Source organism: Dicentrarchus labrax, unplaced genomic scaffold (genome assembly GCF_905237075.1).
Source record: "Dicentrarchus labrax unplaced genomic scaffold, dlabrax2021, whole genome shotgun sequence".
In the NCBI taxonomy this organism is placed as follows: Eukaryota; Metazoa; Chordata; class Actinopteri; family Moronidae; genus Dicentrarchus; species Dicentrarchus labrax.
This window is the reverse complement of record NW_026136719.1, coordinates 37206386-37215817: the sequence shown is the minus strand read 5'-3', so window position 1 is coordinate 37215817 and position 9432 is coordinate 37206386.

Here is a 9432-nt window from a genome sequence, read left to right as displayed (position 1 = left end):
GTGTTGATACCATAGCTGTGACTTCAGCCTTTACTAATGATATCCTGTCTTTTTAGTTCCCCACCTGATTGAGCTTACTTTCAATTGGCAGATGAGAGAATGGTCAGTTTGGGTGATTTCATATGGTTCTGCTACATGGGGGCTTTTCCAAACAAATATTGATTAATATCTGCCACCCCTTAAAGTCTACATTTCTAGCCACCCCATGAATATTTCTCTAGGTCCACCCCTGATATTAAGCACAGTGTAAGTTCAGTTCAGTTCAGTTATTTTATTATCCCAGATGGGAAACTTGACTTCAGTCAGAACAAGATATAAAAAAGTACAAGACTAGAAGAGTATCTTTATGCCTCTCTGTCTCACACTGTTTCTTCTTCATCAGCTGACTATGGCATTTACTAACCAACCAGACATTAGCAGGATCTCCATCAGCCAGTCATGTTGTTGATGTCCAACGGTAAATGTTAAATGCTGTCAGCTGTCATTTCAGTGTGAATCAATGACATCATGATAGGGTCTAACCTCTAAAGACTTTTCACATTTCTAATCTTTATTATGGACATCAATGAATATATATTTATTCACTTAGAATTAAGTCTCTCCTGGTTGTAATGGTCAGTTATATCTTCTAGCAAGTCTCACATTGCTCTCTGTGGCTTCTGGTATCTATTGAGCGTCTAGCCAGGACCAGGTGTGTGTTCATTCTTTCTGGCTTGCAGGTAGTTTTAAATCATTTCCAAACCTCCAAAGAAATATTTAGAAAAAACAACTTCCTGTGAGTAGAGAGAAACAAAGATGAAGAGAAAAAGGTTTTATAATGTTTTGAAAATAACTTCCTGAAAGGGAGAAGAGAAATGACTTTTTTGGTGAGATCATCAGATCGGTGAGCTGCATAAAAATACAGCACCAGTTAATATAAAGAGGCATACCTATTGAGTTACACTTAATCAAACATTGTTTGAAAGTGCAGTAAAATTCATGCTTTGGCAGTCTAGGATGCTTAATACCTGCTTGGCCTTCTCCAAAACATATTTATTCATTAGGCTAAAAAAATAAATCTGCTGAGGTCAGCTGTAATGCTGTTTTTTTTTCTTCAGGGTCTTGTTTCTCCTGCTAGACTTCAATATTAATCAAGTAATGAGAGAGAACAACAACTATAAAACCAGTGTCCAAGTTCTCCATCCAATGGAAAATGTCTGTTCTTTCCAAACACCCACAGCTCAGTATTCAGCCTCTAACCTGCTCTGAAACCACACACACACACACACACACACACACACACACACACACACACACACACACACACACACACACATACATACATACATACATACGCATACACATACACATACACATACACATACATACACAGGCCAGGTTTGGGTGTTATTCAGGAAGGCTTTGGTTGTATCTAACATATTTAAAACATAGATCAACTCTGGTGAGTGTTACCAGTTACAGTCTTTTCTAAGAAATCATTCTTACTTAGATCCCAGTCCATGTTTACAGAGTAGACCTATAGTATTTCAGCATTTCATTCATTTCTGTGAAGGGAACTAGAGGAAATGTATTTATTTATTTAGTTATTTTTAAAGTTAAACTTAGAAAACATGATAACAAGCTATATTCACAGAGCTTTCACTCTCTGATAAACAGCCTGATCAATAAAAAAATCCCTCCAAGAAGATGCGATGTTGTGATCACAACAGTTAATGCAAATTCAACCAATCGCTGTGAATTCATGTGCAACCTTGCAATTTTGTCCAATCACTGCAACTTGTCAGCAAATATGACAAATCATTGTAATTTCCTGAGCAAAACTGTGAGTCACACCAAACTCACTTCCTTGTTTCCAGTTGTGAAGATGCAGACCATGCAGATGTGTAGCATGAACATCTCACATTTACCCAAACGAAAAGCGATTTTATTCTCACTGATATAAGTTGCCTTCCATTGTTATTTAAATATAGGAATGAATTGAATTGCAAAAAAATGGTTAAATACATCATAACATGCTTCACAATGTTTTAGAAAAGCTGCCATGAAATCCCAACAAAAGAAACATGTTCTGACAGTTCAGCCATCACCTCACTGAGAGGCTTGTGGTGGTCACATACTTGAGTCACATGATTATAGCTGAGCCATCTCCATGGCAACTGCGCAAACACCATCTGCTGAAGAAGATTTTCAGAGGTCAAGAATGAATTTCCAAAGTCAGTGTTGTATTACAGTTAATGGCTGTAGTTGGTCTGGACCTCTTCCGCTGTGACTAGTATATAAACTGGCAACCATACTGGAGCTTAAGGAGGGAACGAAGGACAGGTGTTAATGGAGGCACAGGCTCAGGATACTGACAGTGGGTTCTGAGGCCATCTGGTGAACAGGTTGGGAATGACGATGCAGGAGCCCAGGAAACAAAAAAATTCAGTAGGCATTCAACTTGGTGAAATCGACACCAATGATGGTCCCTCCAGAGGTGTATGTCACCCACAAGGCATTGCAGTTATGCATTTGGTGCAATGGTTAGGTGGTAGAAATGTATGTTAAAGTCTTATACTGGTGGTCAATCCATGAAAGTTTGGGCTGATCAAACTGCCAACCTTCCGATTAGTTGGCAACCCACTCTACCTCTGAGCCACAGCCACCCAGGTACGCATGAGAGTGAGATGGTTAGGGTTTTAAAAAAAAAGAGTCAGGGTTAGAGACAGTAGAGTAAACTGGAGATTAAAAGGAGACCTGTCTGCACCCGAACTCTTGCCCAAAGTGAGCTGTGCAGCAGCCCTGTACAGATTACACAAGTATGGGTAAGGGGTCCAGTCTGTGGACAATAATGGAATATAATATTCATAGGTATACTTTTAAGCAGCTGCTTAGTTTGCTTTAACTGCAGTGCCACAACTAAATTCTGGGTTTTGAAAGATAAGAACATGGCGTGATACAGTTCTGTCAATAGAAAATCATCTAAATTGGAGGTCTAAAGTTTTCACAGGACAACAATACTGTATAACATACAGTATATACAGTAGCGTGGCCACATCTTCATCCCACAGGCCCACCACTCATGGGAGAAACCACTGGGTTTGGGTGCAATGGCAAATGGGTGGCAGAAGAGGCAGGGGGCCTAGACAGACCAGACCCGGGAAGAAAAAGCTGGCTTTGGGGACGTGGAATGTTACTTCGCTGGGGGGGAAGAAGCCGGAACTGGTGCGAGAGGTGGAGCGCTATCAATTAGATCTGGTGGGGCTTACTTCTCCGTACAGTCGAGACTCTGGATCCTTACTCCTGGATAGGGGGGACATCGAACCAGAGTGGTTGGTGTTCAAAGCTTCTATTGCTGAAGCTGTGGCTGTGAGCTGTGGTCTTAAGGTCTTGGGCACCTCAAGGGGCGGTAACCCTCAAAGACGGTGGTGGACACGGGTGGTCAGGGAAGCCGTCCAACTGAAGAAGGAGGCCTTCCGGGATATATTATCCTAGGGGACTCCCGAGGCAGTTGTAGGGTGTAGGTGGCTGTGGTGCAGAGGCAGAGCGGGTCGTCCCCTAAGGTTGTTGGTTCGATCCCCGGCTCCTGGTGCCACATTACGAAGTATCCTTGAGTAAGATACTGAACCCTGAATTGCTCCTGATGCCGTGCATCGGTGTGTGAATGTGTATGAATGAGTTAGTTTCAGTTCGATGGACTTTGCCATCACTGAGTGAATGTGTGTGAAAGGGCGAATGTGCCATGTAGTGTGAAAGCGCTTTGAGTGGTCGGAAGACTAGAAAGGCGCTATACTAGCACAGGTCCATTTACCATTTACGAAGGAGTCGAGCTGGTGGAAAAGACGGACCAGAGGGTGTGTGCAAACTACAGAGGCATCACACTACTCAGCTTCCCTGGGAAAGTTTACTCTAAGGTGCTGGAAGGGAGGGTCCGGTTGATTGTCAAACCTTTGATCGAAGAGGAACAGTGCAGGTTCTGTCCTGGTCGTGGAACAACAGACAAACTCTTCACTCTCACAGATGTCCTGGAAGGGGCCTGGGAATATGCCCATCCGGTCTACATGTGCTTTGTGGATTTGTAGAAGGCATATGACCGGGTTCCCCAGGATATCCTGTGGAAAGTGCTGCGGGAGTATGGGGTGAGGGGGTCACTTCTCAGGGCCATCCAATCCCTGTATTTCCAAAGTGAGAGTTGTGTCCGGATTCTAGGTCATAAGTCAGACTTGTTTCCAGTGGGTATTGGCCTCCGCCAGGGCTGCGCTTTGTCACCAATCCTGTTTGTGACTTTCATGGACAGGATATCGAAGCGTAGTTGTGGGGGGGAGGGGTTGCAGTTTGGTGGGCTGAGGATTGAATCGTTGCTTTTTGCGGATGATGAGGTCCTGATGGCATCATCGGCCTGTGACCTTCAGCACTCACTGGATCGGTTCGCAGCTGGGATGAGGATCAGCACCTCTAAATCGGAGGCCATGGTTCTCAGCAGGAAACCAGTGATTGTCTAGGGAATGAGTCCTTACCCCAAGTGAAGGAGTCCGAGTACCTCTGGGTTTTGTTCATGAGTGAGGGTAGAATGGAGCAGGAGATTGGCCGGAGAATCGGGGCAGCAGGGGAGGTATTGCGGTCCCTTTATCGCACTGTTGTCATGAAAAGTGAGTTGAGCCGAAAGGCAAAGCTCTCGATTTACCAGTCGATCTTTGTTCCTACCCTCACCTATGGTCATGAGAGATGAGTCATGACTGAAAGAACGAGATCGCGGGTACAAGTGGCCGAAATGGGTTTCCTTAGGAGGGTGGCCGGCGTCTCCCTTAGGGATAGGGTGAGAAGTCATCCGCCAGGGACTCGGAGTAGAGCTGCTTCTCCTTTGCGTAGAAAGGAGCCAACTGAGATGGTTTCGGCATCTGGTGAGGATGCATCCAGGGTGCCTCCCAAGGGAGGTGTTCCTGGCACGTCCAGCTGGGAGGAGGCCACGGGGCAGACTGAGGACCAGGTGGATAGATTATATCTCAACACTGGCCTGGGAACGCCTCGGAATCCCCCAGTCAGAGTTGGCTGATGTGGCCAGGGAAGGGAAGTTTGGGGTCCTCTGCTGGACTTGCTACCCCCGCGACCCGATCCCGGATAAGCGGATAAAGATGAGATGAGATTCAATTTAATTCAATTTTATTTGTATAGTGTCAATTCATAACAGAAGTTATCTCAGGAAACTTTTCAAATAGAGCAGGTCTAGACCGAACTCTTTAAAACATTAATTACAGAGACCCAACAGTACCACCATGAGCAAACACTTTGCGACAAGGGCAAGGAAAGGAAAGATGAGATGAGACATACGGTAGCAAAGAATGTGAAAGGTATTTGAATACCCTTTGTTATTAGAATTGTATATGTGAAGTACAGAAGCATTATGACTGTGATTTATGTCAGACAATGGTTTATGGTTATTAAGAAGCATTTCTTATTTGTATTCATGAAGAAAACTCAAGTTTATTATGAAGTCTTGTAGTGTAATTCATTTATAATTTCTTTTTGTGTGTGACTCTGTTGAAAAAAGTGTTTTTGTTTTTCTTCCAATTGTATTTGTTAATTTAATGAGATTAGCTTTTCTGTGCGTTGTTTATGTGGTTACAGTCTGTATAAGTGTGTATGATTGTGTGTGCGATGGCCCACAGGAAGAATAGCTTGTGCTGGTGATAATGGGGATTCTAATAAACACACACACAGTGCTATTGACATCATCTTTGCACCAAAGACAGAAATGTCTGAATTCTAAACATAGTGACTTTAAATAATAACTATTTCAAATGTTTATGTGAAAAAAATGTATCTAGACTGCAAGAGGATTAAAGGAAAACACCCATTCACAACCCCAACCACATGATTACTTTCTACTATTGAACAGTCTTCTGGTTAGTCTTAAATTTGCCACAAAATGTTATTACCACGGTTGAATGCAAATGCCATAATATGAATTGTGCAATTAACAGTGTAATATGCATGCAATTAATAGTCGATTATTTATATAACCAATCAGAAGGATGACTAAACCTGCAAAAAAACAAAAAAGATGCACATTTTAAAAAGAATGAATAAATATAGGCTATTTTTAATTTGAAGAATTGTTAACTGCAGTTTCTGCATATACATGAATTCTATTTTCAAACAAACTTTTCATGAACATTTTTTTGTTTAAATTCTGTTAAACTTGAATCACCATATGTCACCTGGGTGGTTGTAATGTGCTCTGATTCCTGCTCCTCCATAATCTCCCCTGTGTCCGAGTTAAAGAATGTCCTAATTACAGCCATTTAAAAAAAGTGGGTGACGTCTTTTGATGTAATATTACCCTCCAATCCAATTAGCCCAACACTTGTCAACCTCACTCAACAGTACTGCTACTAGCCTGAAAGTTAGGCCTGGCCACTTATTGCTTCCTTCAGATTCACTACGGTATGCCTCTGCTGAGTACCCAGTCTCTATCTGCTTATGTTTTATTTAAGTGAGAATGAGGTTGTCTTTTTTTAAATGAAGATTGAATGAATTATTATAATTATTATTTTTCTATCACGTTTATTAGAAAAGAGCAGTTAAAGAGAGACAGGAGAGTGCAGAGAAACAGGAGTACTTGGGGCGCCTGCTCTACCAGGTGAGCTTAATTATTCTGTGGGATTTATCAAGCACTAGCCAAGGGTAGGCAACCAGTAGTTCCTGGATCCACATATACTGTGGCTCCCTGTGGCTTTGACAAAACTGAGTAACTGTTATTTTTCAACATTTTGATTTATCATTGTTGTAGGCCTAAAGTGACTCTTTGATTCTACAATTGTGAAAATGTGTGGCCATTATACACCAAATAAAAGGAAGTGTTCCAACATTTAATCAACTAAGATGTGCATCATGCATTACATCCTGACCTAGTGCCTTTTCCTCTATATTTTGCAGAACCTCAATAGTGGTGGTGGGTCTCCCTAACAAGGCTAGCTATTGAAGTCCAAAGAAATAAAAGTCTAAGAGGAAAACAGAGAATTTAATAGTGCATGGACAGATTAATTTGCTTTCACTACCAACGCTGCTGGCTTACTGCTTACTACTATGTTCAATCGGCAAGCATTCGTACTCAATTCTGATTTACTGTTATGATTTTTTGTAACAGGTCACAGTCCCGAAGTGATACGTATGACAAATGTTTATCTAGAGTGACATAAAAGTCACATGTGTTCTGATAAGACATATCAAAAATATCAGACCACTATCTGATTTGTGCTGTTCACACTCAAATAAGATTTGAGTCACATATGAGCAACATAGTCTTGCCCCCTATAATGTTTAATTTGTAAATTTGTTATCATCATGAAGTTTGTGACAGGTTTAGTAGTACCAAGAGCAAATGTAAATTGCAGAACTAAAGGCAGACAAGCTTGGTTGCACTAAATAGAAAGAAGAAACTGGCAGCACACTGCTTCAGTTGAAACCAGTCAGGTTTTGTAATAAATCAAGGACTCCATCTAGTGGCCAAGTGATTTCAGACTATTAAAAACCTCTTAAACATAATAATCATTAGGGAAAATAACCCTGATACACACAACTTATATCACCTTGAAATTCAGCAGTGCAGACAACAGACAGGAGGGCTGGTATGTTTACTGTTGTACTGACAGTAGACAGCAGAGTTAGCAGAAACTTTCCAAACAGCCCCCTCCCCATCGCTTATCAAATACAGTCATGACAAAAAAGTAGATGACCTCTAACATGCACAAACTTAGCACCAACAAACCAAGCTCAAGGTTTCCTTTCATCCAAGACTGTGTTGGTGAGTTGGTCCTGGATGCAATCTGGGCATCATCTTTGATTCCAACCTGTCATTGGACCTGTACATAAAATCTGTCACAAAGTCTGCTTCCACCCACCTGAAGAACATCTCTGCCCCTTCACTGTATAAAACCATTATTCATGCATTTGATACAACTCACCTTGATAAATGTAATTCAAGTAAGCTTTATTTTTAAAACATACAGTGTTTTACACACATACAACTTCACACTTTCAATTTTCAATTCAATTTTATTTGTATAGGGCCAATTCATAACAGAAGTCATCTCAGGACACTTTTCAAATGGAGCAGGTCTAGACCGAACTCCTTATAACATTTACAGAGATCCAACAGTATCACCATGAGCAAGCACTTGGCGACGGGGGCAAGGAAAAACTCCTTGTTAAGAGGCAGAAACCTAGGACAGATCCTTCGGCTCTACAGTAGGTGGGTGGCCGTCTGCCTCGACCAGTTGGGGTGAGAGAGAGAGAGAGAGAGAGAGAGAGAGAGAGAGAGAGAGAGAGAGAGAGAGACAGAGAGAGAGAGACAGAGACAGAGAGTGGCACAGCAACAATAGTAGCAACAACTACACCAATAGTAGTGACTGATGATGATGAACATGAAGAAGACATCGTCTTCACAACAACAACAGCAACGATGGGGGACAATGAACAGTGACAATAGTAATAATAGTAACTGTAGTAATAATAATATTAATAATGATAATAACAATAATATCAGTGATATTAGCAATGGCAATCTAGCAGGACCATGGCAGGAGGCACCACCAGGATCCATGAGAACCTGCAAGACGAGAAAGCACAAGAACTCCAGGGAAGAAGTAAAGTTAGTAACATGCATTAATGGGACATGAATGGGTGCAGAAAGTGAGAGAGAGGAAGAGAGGAGCTCAGTGCATCATGGGAGATCCCCCGATAGTCTAGGCCTATAGCAGCATAACTAAGGGATGGTTCAGGACTCACCTGAGCCAGCCCTAACTATAAGCTTTATCAAAGAGGAACATCTTAAGCCTACTCTTGAATGTGGAGAGGGTGTCTGCCTCCAGAACCAAAATTGGAAGCTGGTTACACAGGAGAGGAGCTTGGTAACTGAAGGCTCTGGCTCCTGTTCGACTTTTAGAGACTATAGGAACCACAAGTAGCCCTGCATTCAAAGAATGCAGTGTTCTAGTGGGGTAATAGGGTGCTATGAGCTCTTTAAGCTATGAAGAGGCTTGACCATCAAAAGCTTTGTAGGTGGGGAGGAGGATTTTAAATTTTATTCTGAATTTTACAGGGAACCAGTGCAGAGAAGCTAGTACAGGAGAGATGTGATCTCTTTTCCTCGTTCCTCTCAGTACTTGTGCTGCAGCGTTCAATTTAACAGTTTAACAGTTAGGTAAACATGCAATTAAAATTAACTACAATTCAACTCCAAATAAAACATGCAATAAAAAGCGACCATAAACTCAGTATTTTAGGAGTTCACCATACAATAATAAACAGTAGCATGAATTATGAAATATTCCTTCAGAAATAACTGTCAATATGGGGATAAAATAACTATTTCAAACTACAGTACCCAACAGCAAAAGTAAACTAAGCTATCAAACACACATGCAATTGCGTGCACACGTCCCAGAGCATCAC